We start from the raw sequence: 23853 nt of genomic DNA, 5'->3' as shown, positions 1-23853 counted from the left end.
CCGCCATCTCTATTAACATGGAAATATCTACACCGCCATCTGCGTAAATATGGAAATATCTACACAGCCATCTCTGTAATCATGGAAATATCTACACCGCCATGTGTATAAACATGGAAATGTCTACACCGCCATCTGTATAAACATGGAAATATGTACACCGCCATCTGTATAAGCAGGGAAATATCTACACGACAATCTGAATAAACAGGGAAATATCTACACCGCCATCTCTATAAACATGGAAATATCTACACGGCCATCTGTATAAACATGGAAATAACTACACCGCCATCCGTACAAAGATGAAAATCTCTACAACGCCATCTGTACAAACATGGAAATATCTACACCGCCATCTGTATAAACATGGAAATATTTACACCACCATCTGTATAAGCATGGAAATATCTACACCGCCGTCTGTATAAACATGGAAATAACTACACTGCCATCTGTATAAACATGGAAATAACTACACCGCCATCTGTATAAACATGGAAATAACTACATCACCATCTGTATAAACATGGAAATATCTACAATGACATCTGTATAAACATGGAAATGTCTACACAACCATCTGTATAAACATGGATATATCTACATCGCTATCTGCATAAACATGGAAATAACTACACCGCTCTCTCTATCAACATAGAAATATATACACCGTTATCCCTATAAACATGGAAATATAAACACCGCTATCTGAATATACATGGAAATATCTACACTGCTATCTGTATAAAAATTTAAATATCTACACCGCTATCTCTATAAACATGGAAATACCTACACCGCCATCTCTTCAAACATGGAAATATCTACACCGCTTTCTGTATAAATATGGAAATATCTACACCACCATCTCTATAAACATGGAAATATCTACACCGCCATCTGCATAAACATGGAAATATCTACACCGCTATCTGTATAAACAAGGAAATATCTACACCGCCATCTGTATAAACTTGGAAATATCTACACCGCCATCTGTATAAACATGGAAATATGTACACCGCCATCTGCATAAGCATGGAAATATCTCCACCGCTATCTCTATAAACGTGGAAATATCTACACCGCCATCTGTATAAACATGGAAATATCTACACCGCCATCTCTATAAACATGGAAATATCTGCACCACCATCTGTATACACATGGAAATATTTACACCGCCATCTCTATAAACATGGACATATTTACTCCACCATCTGTATAAACATGGAAATATCTACACCGCCATCTGTATAAAGATGGAAATATCTACACCGCCATGTGTATAAACATGGAAATATCTACACCGCTATCTGTATAAACATGGAAATATCTACACCGCAGTCTGTGTAAACATGGAAATATCTACACCGCCATCTGTGTAAACATGGAAATATCTACAAAGCCATCTGTAAAAAGATGGAAATATCTACACCATCTGTGTATAAACCTGGAAATATCTACACCGCTATCTCTATAAACATGGGAATATCAACCCCACCATCTGTATTATCATGGAATCAACTACACAGTCATTTGTATAAACATGGAAATATCTACAACACCATCTGTATAAACATGGAAATATCTACACTTCCGTCTGTATAAATATGGAAAAATCTACACAGCCATCTGTATAAACGTGGAAATATCTACACTGCTATCTGTATGATCATGGAAATACCCACACCACCATCTGCATAAACATGGAAATATCTACACCGCCATTTCTATGAACCTGGAAATATCTACACTGCCATATGTATAAACATGTTATTATCTACACTGCCATCTGTATAAAGATGGAAATCTCTACACCGCCATCTGTAAAAATATGGAAATATCTACATGGATATCTGTATAAACATGGAACTATCTACACCGCTATCTCTATAAACATGGAAATATCTGCACCGCTATCTCTATAAACATGGAAATATCTACACCGCTATCTCTATAAACATGGAAATATCTACACCGTTATCCCTATAAACATGGAAATATAAACACCGCTATCTGTATAAACATGGAAATAACTACACCTCTAGCTATATATACATGGAAATATCTACACCGCTATCTCTATAAACATGGAAATACCTACACCGCTCTCTCTACAAACATGGAAATACATACACCGCCATCTCTATTAACATGGAAATATCTACACCGCCATCTGCATAAATATGGAAATAACTACACAGCCATCTCTGTAATCATGGAAATATCTACACCGCCATGTGTATAAACATGGAAATGTCTACACCGCCATCTGTATAAACATGGAAATATGTACACCGCCATCTGTATAAGCATGGAAATATCTACACGACAATCTGAATAAACATGGAAATATCTTCACCGTCACCTGTATTATCATGGAAATATCTTCATTGCCATCTGTATGAAGATGGAATATCTACAACACCATCTGTATAAACATGGAAATATCTACACCGCTATCTGTATAAACATGGAAATAACTACATCGATATCTGTATAAACATGGAAATATCTACACCGCAATCTGTATAAACATGGAAATATCTACACCGCTATCTGTATAAACATGGAAATATCCACAGTACTATCTGCGTAAACATGGAAATATCTACACCACTATCTATGTAAACATGGAAATATCTACACCGCCTTCTGTATAAACATGGAAATATCTACAGTGACATCTGTATGAAGATGGAAACATCTACACAGCCATCTGTATAAACATGGAAATATCTACACAGCCATCTCTATAAACATGGAAATGTCTACACCGCCATCTCTATAAAATGGAAATATCTACACCGCCATCTGTATAAACATGGAAATATCTACACTGCCATCTGCATAAACATGGAAATATCTACACCTCCATCTGCATAAACATGGAAATATTTACACCGCTATCTGTATAAACATGGAAATATCTACACCACCATCTGTATAAATATGGAAATATCTCCACCGCTATCTCTATAAACATGGAAATATCTCCACTGCTATCTGTACATACATGGAAATATCTACACTGCTATCTGTATAAACATGGAAATATCTACACGGCAATCTGTGTGAACATGGAAATATCTACACTGCCATCTGTGTAAACATGGAAATATCTACACCGCCATCTGTATGAAGATGGAAATATCTACACCATCTGTATAAACATGGAAATATCTACACTGCTATCTGTATAAACATGGAAATATCTACACCACCATCTGTATAAACATGTAAATATCTACACAAACATCTGTATGATCATGGAAATATCTACACCACCATCTCTATAAACATGGAAATATCTACACTGCCATGTGTATAAACATGGAAATATCTACACAGCCATCTGTATAAAAGTGGAAATATCTACACCGCTGTCTGTATAAACATGGAAATATCTACACCGCCATCTGTATAAAGATGGAAATCTCTACACCACCATCTGTATAAACATGGAAATATCTACACAGATATCTGTATAAACATGGAACTATCTCCACTACTATCTCTATAAACATGCAAATATCTACACCGCTATCTCTATAAACATGGAAATAACTACAACACCATCTGTATAAACATGGAAAGATCTACACTGACATATGTGTTAACATGGAATTTTCTACACAGCCCTCTGTACAAACATGGTAATATCTACACCGCTATCTGCTTAAACATGGAAATAACTACACCGCTATCTCTATAAACATGGAAATATCCACACCGTTATCCCTATAAACATGGATATATAAACACCGCTATCTGTATAAACATGGAAATACCTACACAGCTATCTGTATAAACATGGAAATATCTACACCGCTATCTCTATAAATATGGAAATATCTACACCACTTTCTGTATAAACATGGAAATATCTACACCGCCATCTGTATAAACATGGAAATATCTTCACCGCCATCTGTATAAACTTGGAAATATGTACACCGCCCTCTGCATAAGCATGGAAATATCTCCACCGCCATCTGTATAAACATGGAAATATCTACACCACCATCTGTATACACATGGAAATATCTACACCGCCATCTCTATAAACATGGAAATGTCTGCACCGCCATCTCTATAAACATGGAAATATTTACACCGCCATCTGTATAAACATGGAAATATCTCCACCTCTATCCCTATAAACATGGAAATATCTCCCCCGCTATCTGTATAAACATGGATATATCTACACCGCTATCTGTATAAACATGGAGATATCTACAACGCTATCTGTGTAAACGTGGAAATATCTACACCGCTGTCTCTATAAAGGTGGAAACATCTACACAGCTGTCTCTATAAACGTGGAAATATCTACACCGCTATCTCTATAAACGTGGAAATATCTACACTGCTGTCTCCATAAACGTGGAAATATCTATACCGCTATCTCTATAAAAGTGGAAATATCTACACCGCTGTCTCTACAAACGTGGAAATATCTACACCGCTATCTGTATAAACGTGGAATTATCTACACCACTCTCTGTATAAACGTGGAAATATCTACACCGCTATGTCTACAAACGTGGAAATATCTACACCGCTATCGGTATAAACGTGGAAATATCTACACTGCTATGTGTATAAACGTGGAAATATCTACACTGCTATGTGTATAAACGTGGAAATATCTACACCGCTATCCCTATAATCGTGGAAATATCTACACCGCTATCTGTATAAACGTGGAAATATCTACACCGCTATCTCTATAAACTTGTAAACATTTACACAGCTATCTGTATAAAATATGGAAATATTTACACCGCTATCTCCATAAACATGGAAATGTCTACACCGTGACATCTATAAACATGGAAATATCTACAACGCGATCTCTATAAGCATGGAAATAAATACACCGCTATCTCTATAAACATGCAAATATCTATACCGCTGTCTGTATAAACATGGAAATATCAACAACGCTATCTCTATAAACATAGAAATGTCTACACCACTGTCTGTATAAACACGGAAATATCTTCACCGATGTCTGAATGAACATGGAAATATCTACACCGCTGTCTCTATAAACATGGAAATATCTATACCGCTATCTGTATACACATGGAAATATCTACACCGCTGTCTCTATAAACATGGAAATATCTACACCGCTATCTCTATAAATGTGCAAATATCAACACCGCTGTCTCTATAAACATGGAAATATCTACACCACTATCTCTACAAACATGGAAATATCTACACCACTATCTCTATAATCGTGGAAATATCTACACTGCTCTCTGTATAAACATGGAAATATCTACACCGCTATCTCTATCAACTTGGAAATATCTACAACGCTGTCTGTATAAACGTGGAAATACCTACACTGTTATCTCTATAAACGTAGAAATATCTTCACCGCTATCAGCATAAACGTGGAAATATCTACACCACTATCTGTGTAAACACGGAAATATCTACACCGCTACCTCTATAAACGTGGAAATATCTACAGCACTATCTGTATAAACGAGGAAATATCTATACCGCTATCTAAACTTGGAAATATCTACACCGCTGTCTGTATAAACGTGGAAATATCTACACCGCTATCTCTATAAGTGTGGAAATATCTATACCGCTATCTGTATAAACGTGGAAATATCTACATGGCTATCTCTGTAAATGTGGAAATATCTACACCGCTATCTGTATAAATGTCAAAATATCTACACCGCTATCTCTGTAAACGTGTAAACATTTACACCGCTATCTGTATAACCATGGAAATATTTACACCACTATCTCTATAAACATGGAACTATCTACACCGCTATCTCAATGAACATGGAGATATTTACACCGCTATCTCTATAAACATGGAAATATTTACACAGCCATCTCTATAAACATGGAACTATCTACACCGCTATCTTTATAAACATGGAAATATCTGCACCGCTATCTCTATAAACATGGAAATATCTACACAGTAATCTCTATAAACATGGAAATATCTACACCGCTACCTCTATAAACATGGAAATATTTAAACCGCTATCTGTATTAACTTGGAAATATTTACACAGCTACCTCTATAAACATGGAAATATCTACACCGCTATCTCTATAAACATGGAAATATCTACACCGCTATCTGTATAAACATGGAAATATCTACACCGCTCTCTCCACAAACATGGAAATATCTACACCGCTCTCTGTATAAACATGGAAATATCTACACCGCTTTCTCTGTAAACACGGAAATATCTATACCGCTATCTGTATAAACATGGAAATGCCTACACCGCTGTCTCTATAAACACGGAAATATCTGCACCGCTATCTGTATAAACATGGAATCATCTGCACCGCTGCCTCTATTAACATGGAAATATCTTCACCGCTATCTGTATAAACATGGAAATATCTGCACCACTGTCTCTATAAACATGGAAATATCTACCCCGCTGTCTCTATAAACATGGAAATTTCTACACCGCTATCTCTATAAACGTGGAAATATCTACACCGCTGTCTCTATAAACATGGAAATATCTACACCACTGTCTCTATAAACGTGGAAATATCTACACCGCTGTCTCTATAAACATGGAAATATCTACACCGCTATCTCTATAAACGTGGAAATATCTACACCGCTATCTCTATAAACGTGGAAATATCTATGCCGCTATCTGTATAAACGTGGAAATATCTACAGCGCTATCTCTATAAACGTGGAAATATCTATGCCGCTATCTGTATAAATGTGGAAATATCTACACCGCTATCTCTATAAATGTGTAAACATTTGCACGGCTATCTTTATAAACATGGAAATACCTAAACCGCTATCTCTATAAACATGGAAATATCTACACCGCTATCTCTATAAACATGGAAATATTTACACTGCTATCTCTATAAACATGGAAATATCTACACCGCTATCTCTATAAACATGGAAATATCTACACGGCTATCTCTGTAAACCTGGAAATATCTACACCGCTGTCTGTATAAACATGAAAATATCTACACCTCTAACTCTATAAACATAGAATTATCTACACCACTGTCTGTATAAACATGGAAATATCTTCACCGCTATCTGTATAAACATGGAAATATCTACACCGCTGTCTCTATAAACATGGAAATATGTACACCGCTAAATGTATAAACATGGAAATATCTACACCGCTCTCTCTGTAAACATGGAAATATCTTCACCGCTATCTCTATAAACATGCAAAGATCTACACCGCTGTCTCTATAAACATGGAAATATCTACACCGCTATCTCTGTAAATGTGGAAATATCTACACCGCTGTCTCTATAAACATGGAAATATCTACACCGCAATCTCTATAAACGTGGAAATATCTACACCGCTGTCTCTAGAAACATGTAAATATCTACACCGCTATCTCTACAAACGTGGAAATATCTAAACCACTATCTCTATAAACATGGAAATATCTACACCGCTATCTCTATAAACATGGAAATATTTACATGGAAATATCTAACCCTATCCCTAACCCTAACCCTAACCCAACCCTAACCCTAACCCCTAACCGCAACCCTAACCCTAACCCCTAACCCCTAACCCTAACCCTAACACTCACCCCTCACCCTCACCCTCAACCCTAACCCTAACCCCTAACCCCAAACCCCAAACCCCTAACCTTGACCCTGACCCTGTCCCTAACCCTAACCCTAACCCCTAACCCTGACCCTGACCCTGGCCCTAACCCTAATCCTAACCCTAACCCTAACCCCTAACCCCTACCCCTAACCCCGACCCCGACCCCTAACCTGACCCTGACCCCGACCCCGACCCCGACCCTGACCCTGACCCTGACCCTAACCCTAAGAACCCTAAAGTCTGTACTCTGGAGAAGACCTTCTTAAGAGAACAAGAAGGCAAGCCACATATTGAAGAAAATATTTGCAAAATGTACATCTGAGAAAGAATTTGTATTCAAAATATATTTAAAAACTCTTAAAACTAAACAATAAGTTAAACAGCCAAAGTAAAAATGCAAACATATCTGAACAGACACCTCACCAAAAAAGATCTACAGATGGCAAGTAAACATACAAAAGGATGCTCAACATACTAGAGAACTGAAAACCACAATGAGATAGCACAGCTGGTCTATATCTCTTAGAACTGCTAAACTCCTTTAAAAATGACAAATTGCTGGAGGAAAAACAAGAACTCTTTTCATTGCCGGTGGAACACAGTGTACAAGACCAAAATATGCCACCCCAAAATATAATGGTAGGAAACCAGAATATGTACCCCAAAATATGTCACTTTGGCTTAAGAATTATCCCAAGCTGATTATTTTGAAAAAATAAATGCTAACAAAGAAAGTTCTGAAAACAGAGTAAAAGTTACCCTTGTGTAAGGAAAATTTACATCTATAAAGGAAATCCCCATTTAAAAGCTACCTCTCTCGACACCAAAAAGAGAAGGATAACTAAATCACTAAAGAGTCTTTAATAGGGGGATATCTGCCACAATGCATTTATCAAAATACACAGAATTTTATGACCAAATGGGTAAATCAAACTCTATTCAAATTAAACAAATTACTCAGGATGTGGAGTATCCCAGGACAGAATGCATCACGTGAAAAAGAATTTATGCTACAAATTACTATGGTCTGGATGTGGTTTGTCCCCACAAAAACTCATGTTGAAATTTGACCCCCAATGTGGCAGTGTGAGGCGGTGGGTCATAGTGGATGGTGTTTGGGTCATGGGGACGGATCCCTCATGAATAGATTAATGTCCTCCACAAGGGTGACTCAGTTCTGCTCTCATAGGAATGGATTAATTCCTGCAGGAGTAGGTAATTAAAAAGAGTCTGGCTTCCTTGGCTTCCCTTTTGCTTTCACTTTTGCTATGTGATCTCTGGTGCACCCCTTGCTCCCCTTCCGCTTTCCACCATGAGGTGAAAAAGACTGAGGCCCCACCAGATGCAACTGCCCAATCTCAGACATTCCAGCTACCAGTATTGTGAGCCAAATGAATCTTTTTTACTTATAAATTAGCCAGCATCAGGTATTCTGTTACAGAAGCACAAAATGGACTAGGTAAAAACTCACTGAAGGTGGAGGGAAAATGGTGTGGACCTAAGTCACTTTGAAAATGAATAGAATCTGTAGGCTGAAGGCACATGAACTATACCTCATCATTGGATTCCATTTTATAAAGTTCTTTCCAACAGAAGCAATTGTGAACAATTGTAAAACCACAGTGTCTGTATCTGGAGTAAAACAATGACTTACATAAGTCGCAGATGGTGGGAACCATCTTTCTCACTGTTGAAATGGGAGGTTACAAATTAGCAAGACGAGAAGGCTAGAATGATTCCTGTGATACTAGATCAGAGGTGGAGACATCAACGTAAACTTATGTTTAGTTTAATATAGATACACACAGTTCTACATAGAAAACTTTATAATTAGGTGTGTATAGGTAGGTTAGACACACACATATACTTCCTAGCATTGCTAATGAGGGACAAGATACAATCTTCATTCAGCAGCCAGATGTAAGTTTTCCCACCATTCTGAAAGGAATCAGGCTCTTTGAAGAAATGTCTGATACTAGAACTGAGACAGTAAATATAGGAGCCAGGATAATCTGGAAGTATCAGAAAGTAAGTACTAAAAAAATTAAAATATATCAAAGAAAAATAAAAGCCAATAAAAACAGCTACCGATGGCCAACACAGGAAAGAATTGTGCAACATAATGCTATAGTGTCGAATAATAACTAAAGCTTAAAGTAATTATCTAGGTGTCTGTATTTGTATACATAGCTGAATAAGCAAATGGAGTTGCATAGAAATCTCCTTTGCAAAAGAATTCCAAATAATTGATGTAGACACTCAGCCATGAAGAAGGTGGAGCCAACTCCTCACTCCGTAAGTGTGGGCTCTGCATAGTGACTTGCTCCAAAAGAACACATGCAGTACGGACAAGCAGGTAAAATAACTTCACAGTGGAGAAACCTGACAAACAGTAGCTCTGCCAAATGATCCAAGTGAACATCAAAGCTGACAGTTCACCTTGAGAACATGAAGTGACAATGGGGGGCATTTTACAAAATTCCTGACCAATCCTCCTCAGTACTATCAACGTCACCTGAGATGGAAAGCCTGACACACTGTCACAGCCAGGAAGAGCCCACGTGATGACTACATGTCATGCGGGATCCTGGATGGGATCCTGGGTCAGAGTAAGATAGAACTAAGGGAATCCAAATGAAATATGAACTTTAGTTAATAACAGTCTATCAGTATTGGTTCATTAACTGTGACAAATTCTGTAAGATATTAATAAGCCATGTGAGACACACTGGTAGAAGATGTTAATAAGAGAGGAAACTAGGTTGCGGCTACATGGGAAATCTCTGCTTTTTTTTTTTGGACGATTTCTGTGTAAGTAAAAAGAAGATGTAAAATAAAACTTTATTTAAAACACTTTTTTTAACACTTCCTTGTTTAATTATTTATACCGTGAATTACTAGTAATTGACACTGTTAACTAGTCCTGTTTTTTAAAATAAGAGCATTTATGACACAAAAAATTAAACAGTGCAGACTGATATATAAATCAAAACAAATGTTCTTGACATGTTTTCTGTTACAGTAGTAACACATATGTGTAAATTTAAGTATCATATTTTTTTCTTGTGCTGTGGTGGTGTCCTGGGTTCATTCTCTAAAATGCTGTTCACCTTAGACCAGGAAAAATATTAACGTTACAGACTCTGTTTCAAGTCATAGCTAAATATTTTCAAAAGAGTGACTTTGTAAAAACATGTTCCAATGGCAAATTGATTCATTGTGATGGGATCAATTATTCCAAAGACTTCCTGTCTTTATTTTCTTGCCATGCCTACCTTTTAGCCGTAATACAACAGAATCAAATATTGGCCACTGGGAAAAAAAATATTCAAAGAAAGAAAGAATGTGAACAGAACTTATGACCATGATGATTCAATTTTTTACCAAAATGCTTTCTAAAACAGAAGAGTGTAAAAGGATATTCAAAGTCAATTTCCTCAGCGAGGCTTTGCAGAAAATGAGGAAACTAGAAAAACAAAAATGGCAGGACATTCTACGGGTGATTTTAAATGTTGCTATGTTTTATGGGAAAAAATACTTTACCTTTTAAAGAATCACAAAGAATTATTGGAAACCCAAACTCTGGAATGTTTGCAAATTTAGTTCAGCTTCTATGTAATTACGTCTATATAGGTAGCCATGAAGTTGATGATTTTTTAAAAATCTGTGCCTTATTTGTGTAATAAAAGACACAATGAATAATTAATGCTCATAGGAACACTTACGAAGGGAAAATAAATCTTGGGGACTCAAAATCACTAAGCTAAAGGGAAAAGTCAAGCTGGGAACTGCTTAGGGCAAACCCGCCTCCCATTCTATCCAAAGACACCCGTCTGATCACCGAGATAAATGCATACCTGATTGCCTCACGTGGAGAGGGTAATCAGCAACGCAAAAGAATGAAACCATTTGTCTCTTACCTACCTGTGACCTGGAAGCCCCCTGTCTGGCCTTCTCACCTTTCTGGACTGAACCAATGTACATCTTACACATATTGATTGATCTCTCGTGTCTTCCTAAAGTGTATAAAACCAAGCTGTGCCCCGACCACCTTGGGCCCATGTTGTCAGGACCTCTTGAGGAGGCATCACGGGCGCACATCCTCAAGATTGGCAAAATAAACTTTCTAAAAAATCTGAGAGCTGTCTCAGATTTTCAGGGTTCACACATGTAATGTAGGATGTCAATGTTTATAAAAGAGATATTATTCTATCTACTATTAGAAATATGCTGTCAATTAATCTTAGACTTTCTCAACAAAATAAAAAATGTTGATGAGGTACAAATAATATATCTAAGCTTAAATAGTGTTGCAAGTTTTAATATGCCTACTTTTCAATTTTTCAATACTATTTTTACTAATTTAACACTGTAAGAAAAATGAGTAATTAAAACATGAATAAAAGTGTTTACAGGAGATGCACATGTTTCCTCCAGCCTCTGCCTATACCCAACTTTCATCCCAACTGTCCTGATGGTGGCTCTAAGCACTTCTCCTTTCTCTATACCAAGATCTCTCCCCAGAAACAAACCCAAATCTTACCATATGTTATGGCACGCTATGATCATGAGCAGCGATGAGCAGCCGAAGCCTCAAGGAAGGGACGCTTTTGTAAAACAAGACTTGTGGAATATAACGTGTGAAAGTAAAGCCCATGGCAGAGCTCCCTCCTCAGCACACGGGGACAACGAAACTCTAGTCTTCACTGTGGACACGCCACACTACCAGGTGCTCCAAAGCCATGGTGACCCACCCTCGGGTGGGTCCTGAGGAGAACAAAGCTCTGGTTCTAATTCTAACCCTAACCTTGTCCCAAGACTTTGACACTGAACCTAAATCCTGATCCCTACCCTGGTCCCTAATTCTGACCCTTAATTTGACCCTGACTTTGATCTTGACCCTGACCATGACCCCACCTCTAACCATACTTCTGGCCCTGACTCTGACCCAGATCCTAATCCTATCCCTAACCCTATTATTATCTTTACAATCTATGTCTGATCTTACCCTCTAGTGCTAAATAGCTGTACCCAAAAGCACTTTTAAATTATTTAACTTCTTTTCCTTGAATTCTCTAAGGACATCATAAAGGACGTGTCATTATGTATTTTGCATTCCCTCTGAGTGGTATGGCTTCAGATAAGAAGTTCTAATACTTTGCAAGACATAAAAAGTTTGGAGGGTGACAGCACTGGGTTGTTAGGGATGCATGTTGGCATTCGTGGTAGTCATAGGTGCCGTTCTCCAGATATTTTCAGTTCATATTTTATGAATGCATTCTGACTTCCATCCCACCTACTTACATTTTCGCATGGCCACATGACTTTTTTTTTGCCAATGGAGGTGAGAAGACATAACATGTGACTTTTTCAGGAGAAATCTCCAAGAAACAGTTCTATTCCACATGCTTTTTTCTCTTTTCTATAGCAATGGGGATCTTACTGATCGTCCCTCCTTCCGTCTGGATTCCTGTGTTAGGATGACACAGCACAGAGCTACCTCTCACCTGACCAGTCATGAGATGTAAATAAATGAGGAAGAAGATTTTTGAGCCACTGAAATTTGGAGGTTGTTTGTCACCACAGTTTAACCTAGCCCCCATTTACTGATGCACAGCTGAAGAATGAGTCCGAACTGGATCTGGACAAGACATGTGAAGAGCGCTCCAGGCTGAGTAAAATTCAAGTGTTTTCTTAAAGATAACAGTGAGCACGATATGTTATTGGGGTGGGTGTGGGATAAATAAGGTATATCAGATGAGAATAATAAGAAACTCAACTTTAAAAGACGGTGCTGATTTGGACTGTGGAGAGATTCAACTGCCCTGCTTAGCATTTGCGATTGTGATGGATGAACTAATTAAGAGCCCAAAATGAAAGCTTGGGATAAATATCGGAGGGTGTCTAATATCCCAATTTTTCATCCTAGAATGGGCAGAGTCCTTGACCCCATTCTAGGGAGACTTCCAAAAGAAAAAAGACCTGCATTTCTTCAACAACCCACATAGAGAGACTTTCCTGCACTTTTGACCTGTGGCTAACACTCCTCACCTTTCATTCTGTCATCAGTGTTTTAGGGAAACACCTTTAACTCTCTATGATTTACAGGTTATTAAGTGGCGCTTACAATTCCCTCCAGAGGTGAAAAAGACATAATGATGGTGTCTGAGCTCACAGCAGCAAGCAGGCTTGTGTGCACAGCAGCCACGTGGCTCATCTGCTAGGAGCTTGCTAAATACGATGTTCTACAACATTGCTTAACACAAGGGGAGACGCTCCTGACTTAGAGAGTTTAATTGCTCACCTACTTCTTTTTCTGCCCTCTTGGGCTTCTAAAATGAAAAGAACCCTGGGGTGATAAAATGAGTCAAAGGGGTACCAGGTGCATCACAGCAAAATAGATTCTTAAAAAATCCCTGGCCTAAGATGATACCCTTGGCTGGATATGTTTGAATGTGCTGATAGTGGACATGGTAGAGTGAAGGTGGTTGAAATGTTCATATTAAAGAACTTCCACCCAGATTGCAAGAAAAGAGAGAGGAATGGAGATGGCAGCACGAGTCCCTACAATAAAAGCAGATGTTTTGAGACCAGTTATATTTCTTCCGACAAAAATTAAAGACGGAAACCAAAGTTTAGCCTGAGGCTACAATTAATTGGGCAATAAGCCAGAGGCACATATGGCATAGACAGATTTAAACATTTCTCCCTTATATTAATACAAATACTAAAATTACAAATACTTTGATTCCAAATAAAACAAATATTTAAAAAATTTAATGAATAAACACTGGGGTCTACAGTAGTATTTGAAGGAGATCTCACAAACAGGTTTGGTTTTTGAAGGTTAGAACTGGTGGTCTAGAGAATTCATTTCATTCCAGAGACAGAAAGAGAGGAATTTCTTGGGTTCCTTCAGGAATGTGTCTAGCTTTGCCTCATGTTTGTTTGAACTATGGATACGGCAGAAGAAAGCATGAGGATTTCACAGATTTAAGGTGCAAAAAGTCACTGGGTTCTCTAAGAAGTCTGGGATTCTTCTGCTGGAAAAATAAGTTTGTTGAGAAAAAATGAGTTGGAGGAGGCTGTTATTGAAGTGAGGCAGAATCGTTTTTACTAATCTGCTTATTACCCACTCTGCAGTGTGGAAACAAATTATTCATGCACAAGGTCCTCTTACTGTTCCTAGAATGCAGCGGAAAGAGAACAGATTAGTTTTTCTCACTCAGAACACAACCCCTAGAAACATCCTACCTCAGATGAGATATTGCCTAATTATTTTCAAAAGACAGTGAAAAATTATGGATGTAATGTTTGCTGCAAAATTAATACATGCTAGAAACAGAAGCATCTGGGTCACGGCTATATTAGAGCTATCTGTGTTCCCCTGTCACTGAGATTAAAACAAAAATGTCCAATACAATCACTCACAGCATGGGAGAGGGGAAGTTGAAGGATGGAAAGGCCAGGCATAAAAGGATTTCAGAATTTCCGTCCTTAAGGAAGTAGCTTTGTGCATTGTCTGTTACTGTGTGCAAGGTGAAGTTTGGAGAATGAAAACGTGCAGTAACACGGGCTCCTTTGTCCATCTCACCTCCCCAGATACCAAGTTTCAGACATGTTGCATTTTAATTGAAAGGTTGATATAATTTTTTTTAAAGAACACTTGCGGTGTTTGAAGTGACAAAGGCTGTTGTGACAAAAAAGCAGGGAAAGGGATTTTTTTTTAAAGCAGACAACAACAACAAAAACCCCACAGAAAAGCAAACAACAAACAAACAAAAAACAGAGGAAGAAGTCGAACACCCCGGGCTTTGACTACTTCCAGGAAGGGGCTACAAGAGGCAGTTGGAAATTCTATTTGCTTTGCAACTGTGGGTCTTCCAGCCTGCTTCCTTTCTAAAGTATATTACTCCGCTTTTGGTTCATGAAATTATCCATTTCTGTTTTCTGGAACAGCTATGTATTTTCTTTATCTATCATCTATCTATCTACCTGCCTATCATCTATCTATCTATTTACTATCTATCTTTTCTACCTTTCGCTATCAAGAGCTTGGGTCAAGCAAGATAGAATTCCAGTGTATGTTCACTCTACCATTTAAAACAAGAGCTCTTGTAGGCATTCTCCATCACATCATAAACCTGAGCTTTCTAAAACAGGGTGTGGCAAACTACCATGCATGGACAATGTCTGACACAGTCTGCGTTTGTAAGTAAAGTTGTAATGGGACACAGCCAATACATGTGTTATATAACGTCTCTGGTTACTTTCATGGTATAATGGAAGACCTGAGTCATTAAGAGAGAGACCATATGGCTTGGAAAATTTAAAGTATTTAACATTTAGCCCTTTGCAGAAAATATTTGCTGACTCTTGTTTTAAGAGATCTCTGTTTAGAATGCTACCTATTGCCTTCTGGATAGAATCACAACTCTTTACCACGATCAACACAGCTTCACCCCTGCTTCTATATCCAGCCTCATCTATTTCTGCTCCTCCTCCTTATTTTCCTTCTGGACATGCTGATGGATTGTCAGCTTCCCAGATGTGTGAGAATCTCTCCTCCCTTCCCAGCATTCTCATGCTCTCCCTCTGCCTCTCAAGAACTTCCTGCCCCATCTCTCATGACAAATCCCTTCTTCATTCTTTAAGATGCAGCCCCTTTGCTCCTTCCTTAAAGATGTCTATCTGGCTCTATTTTGGGTGACTTGCTCCTTCTGCATCTCCCAGAGCCACCCTGTGTGTGTCAGCTACAGCATTTCTTTGCCTCTCTGTGTCATATATCACCAAATCTGCCTAAGCTTGAGTGAGTCACTGCATGAGAACTTCAGACTCCACCAGCTTGTCCCCACCAATCAATTATTTTCAACCATTTAAAAATGTAAAAATCATTCTTGCTTCATGGGGCATACAGAAACAGATGGTGGGCAGAGTTGGCCCAGGGGCAGACCACTGTTTGCTGACCACTGCCACACTGTCTTAATCAAGGCAGCTTTTATGGTGAGCCATAGTATCTAGTAATTTCTCCCATTTTTGCCCCTTTTAAGGGCCCTTACTTGGCCCTTTGCATTTCCATATAAATTTTATAATTAATTTGCAGATGTCCACAAAAAAGCCTATTAGAATTTTAATGAGACAGCTAATGCTAGAAGGGTAATTTTAGGAGAAACAAGAGATGCTTGTAAGTTGTGTGTGTGTGTGTGTGAGAGAGAGAGAGAGAGAGAGAGAGACACACAGAGAGAGAAAGAGACAGAGAGAGAGACAGACAGACAGAGACAGAGAGAGACAGGGTTTCACTCTTGCCCAGGCTGGAATGCAACGGTGCAATCATGGCTCACTGTAGCCTCGACCTCCTAGGCTTAAGCAATCCTCCCACATCAGCCTTCCAAGGAGCCAAGACTACAGATGTATACCACCACACCTACCTAATTTTTTTGACTTTTAGTAGAGATGGGGTTTCACCATGTTGCCCAGGCTGGTCTCAAATTCCTGGGCTCAAGTGATCCACCCACCTTGGCCTCCCAAAGTACTGGGATTATGGGTATGAGCCACCATGCCTGGCCTTTTAAAAAAGTTTGAGACAGGGTCTCACTCTGTCACCCAGGCTGGAGTGCAGTGGTGTGATCATGGCTCACTGTAGCCTCAACCTCCTGGCTCAAGTGATCCTACCACTTCAGTCTTCCATGTAGCTGGGACTACAGCTGCGTGCCACCACATCTGGCTCTTTTTTTTTTCTTTTTTAAGTAGAGATGGGGACGTGCTATGTTGCCCAGGCTAGTCTCAAACTCCTAAGCACAAGCGATCCTCCCGCCTCGGCCCCTGAAAGTGCTGGGATTGCAGGCATGAGCCACCACACCCGGCCAAAAGTTGCTTTTGAGGAGTTATTGCTGTGTGGATCTGATATAACCCTTTCTGTCATCTCTTCACAAAACTTTCTGTAAAACATAAAAATCACCTGGACCTTCAGAGATGAGTTTGTTTATTTTTTTATTTTTTAAAAAATTGCTAATTCACAGAACATGGAGATGAGTATGTTTTGAAGGCTTGGAAGCATGCAAGTGAGAGAAGAAAGGAGTCAGCTACATTCCGGCTGTGTGCAGAGGCAGGTCACCGTGGTGGGAGTGTTCCTGTCTCATGGACTCTGCAAATCGCAATGCTTGGCATGGCCTCCCGACCCTGATGGCAGAGAAGCAAACACCAGTCGGAGAGCTGGGGTCTTCCCAGCCCTCTTGGCCCTGTGGCCAATTTTTTCTTCAATAGCCTCATAAAATCACATTATTTGAGTGCCCATGGCTCCAAAACAAGCAGGGATGCCCATGGACCCTGATTATCCATTGTCACCCTTCCCTCCAAACAGCCACCTCTCCCCTGGAGACAGCCCCATACTCCACTCAGACCTGTGTACTTCCTGGTATCCTTGTCACCTGCTTTTTATGCCTCATTTTACAAACACCAAATTGGAAGACAGCAGGAGCTGCCCCATAATACCAGTAAAGTGAGAAGCAGAGATAAATTAGTCCTAGACAACCGACTCATGTTGGGGGCAGCCCACTCACAGTGGCCCTGACCCAACTCTGACTAGAGGCCACTTGCTCTCAACACCAGGGTGCTCAATGGCCCGTCCTGGTACTCTACTCTTCTCTCTCCACCTTCGCTTTCCTGCAATCTATGCAGCCTGTGACTCCATCCATGGGCTAGAGACCCCCAGACCTTTTCCTGGGACCACAGGCCTGTGTCTCTATCTGCTGCTCAACACCTCCCCTTGAACATCCATGGCTAAAACTGAGCTCCTGACACTCTCTCCATACCCGTTTCTCTGTGGATTCCCCACCTCCACGAAGGACAGCTTCATCCTTTCAGCTACTCAGGCCAGAAGATTGAAGTCATCTCCTTCTCCAGGAAATCGTATTGGGGGAGCTACAAATATCCAAAATCCGATCGCTTCTCCTCCACTACACCCGAGGCCCGCCACCCATTTTTGCCTGAATTGCTGCAGCAGCCTCCTAACCAATCTCTGCTTTCACGTGGGCACCTCAGTTTTTTCCAGAACAACAACCAGAGAGATCTACTCACACCCAAGTCAGACCAGGTTACTCCTCTGCTCTCATAGCATTTGGAGGAAAACCCAGAGTGCTCTTGCCCTCAGCACCCAGAGTGCTCGTGACGGCCAGCAAAGCCGGCCCCCATCTCCTCTGACCTCCCACCTCTCGCCCTCTGCACCCAGAGTGCTCGTGACGGCCAGCAGAGCCGGCCCCCATCTCCTCTGACCTCCCACCTCTCGCCCTCTGCACCCAGAGTGCTCGTGACGGCCAGCAAAGCCGGCCCCCGTCTCCTCTGACCTCCCACCTCTCGCCCTCAGCACCCAGAGTGCTCGTGACGGCCAGCAAAGCCGGCCCCCATCTCCTCTGACCTCCCACCTCTCGCCCTCTGCACCCAGAGTGCTCGTGACGGCCAGCAAAGCTGGCCCCCGTCTCCTCTGACCTCCCACCTCTCTCCCTCAGCTAGCCCTCCAACATGTCTGATGTGGTCCCACCTTGGGACCCACATTGCTACTCCTCTGCCTGTAGGGGTACCCACAGTTATCCACACAGTTCACTCCTGTCTTTCAGGTCTTTGTGCAAATATCACCTTCTCAGTGGAGACTACACCTTCAGGACTTAGGCTGTGCCTGGCACATAGTAGGTGCTCAGTAGACACTGGTTGTAGGAAGGAATCTACAGGTTGAAATAAGGAGATCATTTCCCTGAGGTTCCGAAGCTCATATTTACTCACCATTTGTTGTTTACTGCTAATATTGAGCACTATCAGTAAAATACATAAAACCCTTTGCCAATCCAGGAAGTGAAAATGACACTTTACTGTTTTAGTTTGCATTTCTCTGCTTACAAATGGATTACACACATTTTCATGTGCTGTTGGCTACTTATTCATTCAGAAAACATACTAAGTGCTGGCTCTTTTTCATGTCCTTTATCAAGTTTGGATCATGTCATTTGCTGTTTTCTTTCTGATGTAAACTCTCAAAGTTTGAAGGGTATTGTCTTTTCCTGACACATACGTTGTAAATTTTCTGGCTTACATTTTGACTTTTAATTTCATTCACGATGTTTTTAATGAATAATTTTAATTTTTATGAATGCAAGTTAAAATAATTCTTTCATTGTGGTTTCTGACATGTCATGCAAATAAGGGTCTTCTCCTCCAAGAGCACAGAAATATTTGCCAATACTGTCCTTAAAATCGGTCACAGTTTCATTTTTTATATATGCATTTTACTTCAATTGGGGCTTCATTTTACTGAATGCCCTATTTGAAGCAAGTTTCTCAGTTAATTCTTTTCTCAAAGTGCTAAGTATGGTAGATTGCAAACATAAGTGGCCACATAATACTCCCACCTCCTTTACCTCCTCTCCCAGGAGGAGATAGCCTCCATCTTTCCACTCCTTAATCTGGGCTTGGCCATGTGACTTACACTGGCCAATGGGATATTAACAAGTCTGATGTGCACAGAGGCTGTAGAATGTGCACTGGGGCTTGGTCTCTCTTGCTGCCCTGGAGACCAGCTGCCCCACGAAGGAAACAGAGCCAACCTGCTGCTTCCTGGAGGGAGACAGTCCCTCAGTCCCTCTGTCTCTGCCAACCAGTTAACCTGCTGCTTCCTGGAGGAAGACAGTCCCTCTGTCCCTCTGTCTCTGCCAACCAGTTAACCTGCTGCTTCCTGGAGGAAGACAGTCCCTCTGTCCCTCTGTCTCTGCCAACCAGATAACCTGCTGCTTCCTGGAGGAGGGCAGTCCCTCAGTCCCTCTGTCTCTGCCAACCAGTTAACCTGCTGCTTCCTGGAGGAAGACAGTCCCTCTGTCCCTCTGTCTCTGCCAACCAGTTAACCTGCTGCTTCCTGCAGGAGGACAGTCCCTCTGTCCCTCTGTCTCTGCCAACCAGTTAACCTGCTGCTTCCTGGAGGAGGACAGTCCCTCTGTCCCTCTGTCTCTGCCAACCAGTTAACCTGCTGCTTCCTGGAGGAGGACAGTCCCTCTGTCCCTCTGTCTCTGCCAACCAGTTAACGTGCTGCTTCCTGGAGGAAGACAGTCACTCTGTCTCTGCCAACCCAGTTGACCGCAGACATGCAGGTCTGCTCAGGTAAGACCAGCACAGTCCCTGCCCTGTGAGCCAAACCAAATGGTCCAGCCACAGAATCGTGAGCAAATAAGTGATGCTTAAGTCACTAAGATTTGGGCAAAAGCTGAGCATTTATCCCAATCCCAATACTGTTTGTCCTTCTGTTTATCTGTCTGTCCTTCTCCGCTCATTTAAAATGCCCCCAATGAATCTAGTATATTTTTATAGGATCAGGGATCTGCTCTTGGATTTATGTCGTGTTCCCACCTCGAGGCAGCTTTGTAAGCTTCTGAGCACTTCCCAATTCCAGGTGACTTCAGGCGCTGGGAGGCCTGTGCATCAGCTGCTGCTGTCTGTAGCTGAGTTCCTTCACCCCTCTGCTGTCCTCAGCTCCTTCACACCTGGGCCTCAGGAAATCAATGTCATGCTGACATCACTCTAGATCTAAAACTTGGGTTCTTGGACCAGGTGCGGTGGCTCACACCTGTAATCCCAGCAATTTGGGAGGCCGAGGTGGGTGGATCACAAGGTCAGGAGATCAAGACGATCCTGGCTAACACGGTGAAACCCCGTCTCTACTAAAAATACAAAAAAATTAGCCGGGTGTGGTGGTAGGTGCCTGTAGCCCCAGCTACTTGGGAGGCTGAGGCAGGAGAATGGCGTGAACCTGGGAGGTGTAGCTTGCAGTGAGCCAAGATCATGCCACTGCATTCCAGACTGGGAGAGAGAGCGAGACTTTCTCAAAAAAAAACAAAAAAAACTTAGGTTCTTGGATGTTCGGGAAAGGGGGTTCTTTATCTAGGATCCTTGAAGCGCCCCCAAGGGCATCTTCTCAAAGCTGGATGTGTGCATTTTCCTGAGAGGAAAGCTTTCCCACATTATTCAGCTTCTGAAAGGGTTACTTGACCCACAGATGTGAAGCTGAGGCTGAAGGAGACTGATGTGGTTTCTCCTCAGTTTCTCTGTGTGGCACCAGGTGGCAGCAGAGGTCAGCAAGGCAAACCCGAGCCCAGGGATGCGGGGTGGGGGCAGGTACGTCCTCTCTTGAGCTACAGCAGATTAACTCTGTTCTGTTTCATTGTTGTTGTTTAGTTTGCGTTTTGTTTCTCCAACTTCGTGCTTAAGTTAACACCAGCTCCTGCATCAGGCCCTGTGACCAATGATGTTTGTTTCAAAACAGCTTGCATAGACTTCTTTTTGTCTTTACATATTTTCCTTACCTCAACCTCTTGGGATGCACCGATCATTGATCATAGCACAAATATCTCAGATTATAATCCTTGTTTATTTCCAAATAAATTTATTTCTTTGGAGATCCACTTTTTCTGTTATTATACATTGACATTGTTATCATGAAATTGGTTGGGTGATGTGTCTTATTTTCTTGTCTCCAGAAGAATTTCTGTAACAGTGCAATTAAACGTTCTTTGCATGTTTGCTAGAACTCACCTGTAAAATTGTCGGAGCAACCAAAGCCTGGTTTTTGTGTTTAGTTTTTCTTTTGTGATTGGGGAGGGGGGTTTATCGTACTGATTCAAGGTGTGAAGGTAACATTTTGATTTTATACATCTTCTTCAGTCCATTTAAGCATGTTACATAGCGTTGTTTGTTCTTTTCATGATATTCTTTACAGTAGTCTCCTAAATGTTCCCTCTGCTTCTGCCATGAGCCCCTACAATCTATTTCAACTCAGAAGCTATAGAGTTTGTTTAAAACATGTAACATATTATGCCACCTTTCTTACTGTAAAACATCCCATGGTTTCTCATAGTATTTATAGTAAAAGTGAAATTTTTATGATGGCTTGAGAAACTTTTCCCATTAGATGCCCAAGTGCTGGTCTGGTCTGATCTTCTCATCTTCCCTTGGGTGATTCTGTGGCAGTCACACTAGCCTCCTTGCTGCTCCACAAAAACTCCAGCATGATCCTACTTCAGGATATTTGCCATTGTTACTGCATCTGCCTGGAACCTTTTCTCCCATATAAACATAGAGATTGCTCTTGCCTGTCCTTCAAGTCTATTCTTAAATGTCCCATTCTCTGTGAAGCTTTCCTGCCCACCCTATTTAAATTACAGACTTCACTCCCAATTCCCCATCTACTTTAAGAGTCTTCATTTATCATTCCTTGACAAACTGTAAATATACATGTTCACTTTTTTATCGTCTGTCTCCAAATACTGGAATGTTTAGTTCTGTAATGTCAGATATTTCTGTTTGGTTCACTGGTGTATTCTTAAAGTATGTTACATACTAGGTATACTCAATGAATATTTGTTGAATAAATATCACATTGGGCTTATTCCAGAAATTCAGGCTTGTTTCAATAGTTAGAGCAATCTACAAATATAATTCATTACATTAACTAATTAAAGGAGCTAAATCACATCACCACCACAATAATGCAGAAAAACACATTTGATACAACTCAATATTCATGTCTGCCTAACAAACATCTCATGATACTAGGAAAAGAGTAAGGGATATATTATTTTCATGTATAAAACACTAACCATTGTAGCATGCCAATATACACAAAATTCAATGAAATTCCTATCAAAATCTTAGCATTCCTCTTAGTCCTCAACAAAGCATTTCTAAAATGTGTATAGAAGACCAAAGGGCCAAAAGAGTCAACTTCTGAAGAAGTGGAAAAAGAAAGTTGAGGAAATCTTAAAACATGTTATTGAGCTTAAAGTTGCAAAAATAAACTCATGTACCATAATTCATGAGTAGAAAAATAGACTAGTGGAATAACATAAAAATAAAAACAATGCTTACATAAAATGTTGTAACTGATTTGGATGTCATTCAAAATCAGTAAGTAAATAGTTGGACAATGTAATGAAAGATGCTAGGCAAATAATGTGGTAGGGAGAATAATGGCCCTCAAAGATGCCCATGTCTAACCCTGGAACCAGTGAATATGTTACACTGAATGCAATAAAGGCTTATCAGATGTGATTAAGGATGCAAACCGAGATGGAGAGATCTTCCTGGGTTATCCAGATGGGCCCAGTCTAATCACATGAGTTCTTAAAAATGGAGAACCTTTCTTAGCTGAGTCCAGAGAGAGATGTGACAATGAAAG

At 40.3% G+C, this 23853-nt stretch overlaps 1 long non-coding RNA gene across 1 annotated transcript; it reads right to left on the bottom strand.

Moving 5' to 3' along the window:
* Positions 1-14223: 14223 nt before the first annotated feature.
* Positions 14224-23102, bottom strand: LOC129136076 (uncharacterized). Its single transcript, XR_008537357.1, has 3 exons — positions 21030-23102; positions 14780-14828; positions 14224-14686 (listed from the first exon to the last, which is right to left on the bottom strand). It is a non-coding gene; the product is annotated as an uncharacterized LOC129136076 (long non-coding RNA).
* Positions 23103-23853: the final 751 nt, after the last annotated feature.

This window comes from Pan troglodytes, chromosome 11 (genome assembly GCF_028858775.2).
Source record: "Pan troglodytes isolate AG18354 chromosome 11, NHGRI_mPanTro3-v2.0_pri, whole genome shotgun sequence".
NCBI lineage: Eukaryota > Metazoa > Chordata > Mammalia > Primates > Hominidae > Pan > Pan troglodytes.
Note: the sequence above shows the minus strand (reverse complement) of the source record. Positions and strands in the feature narration are given on the sequence as shown.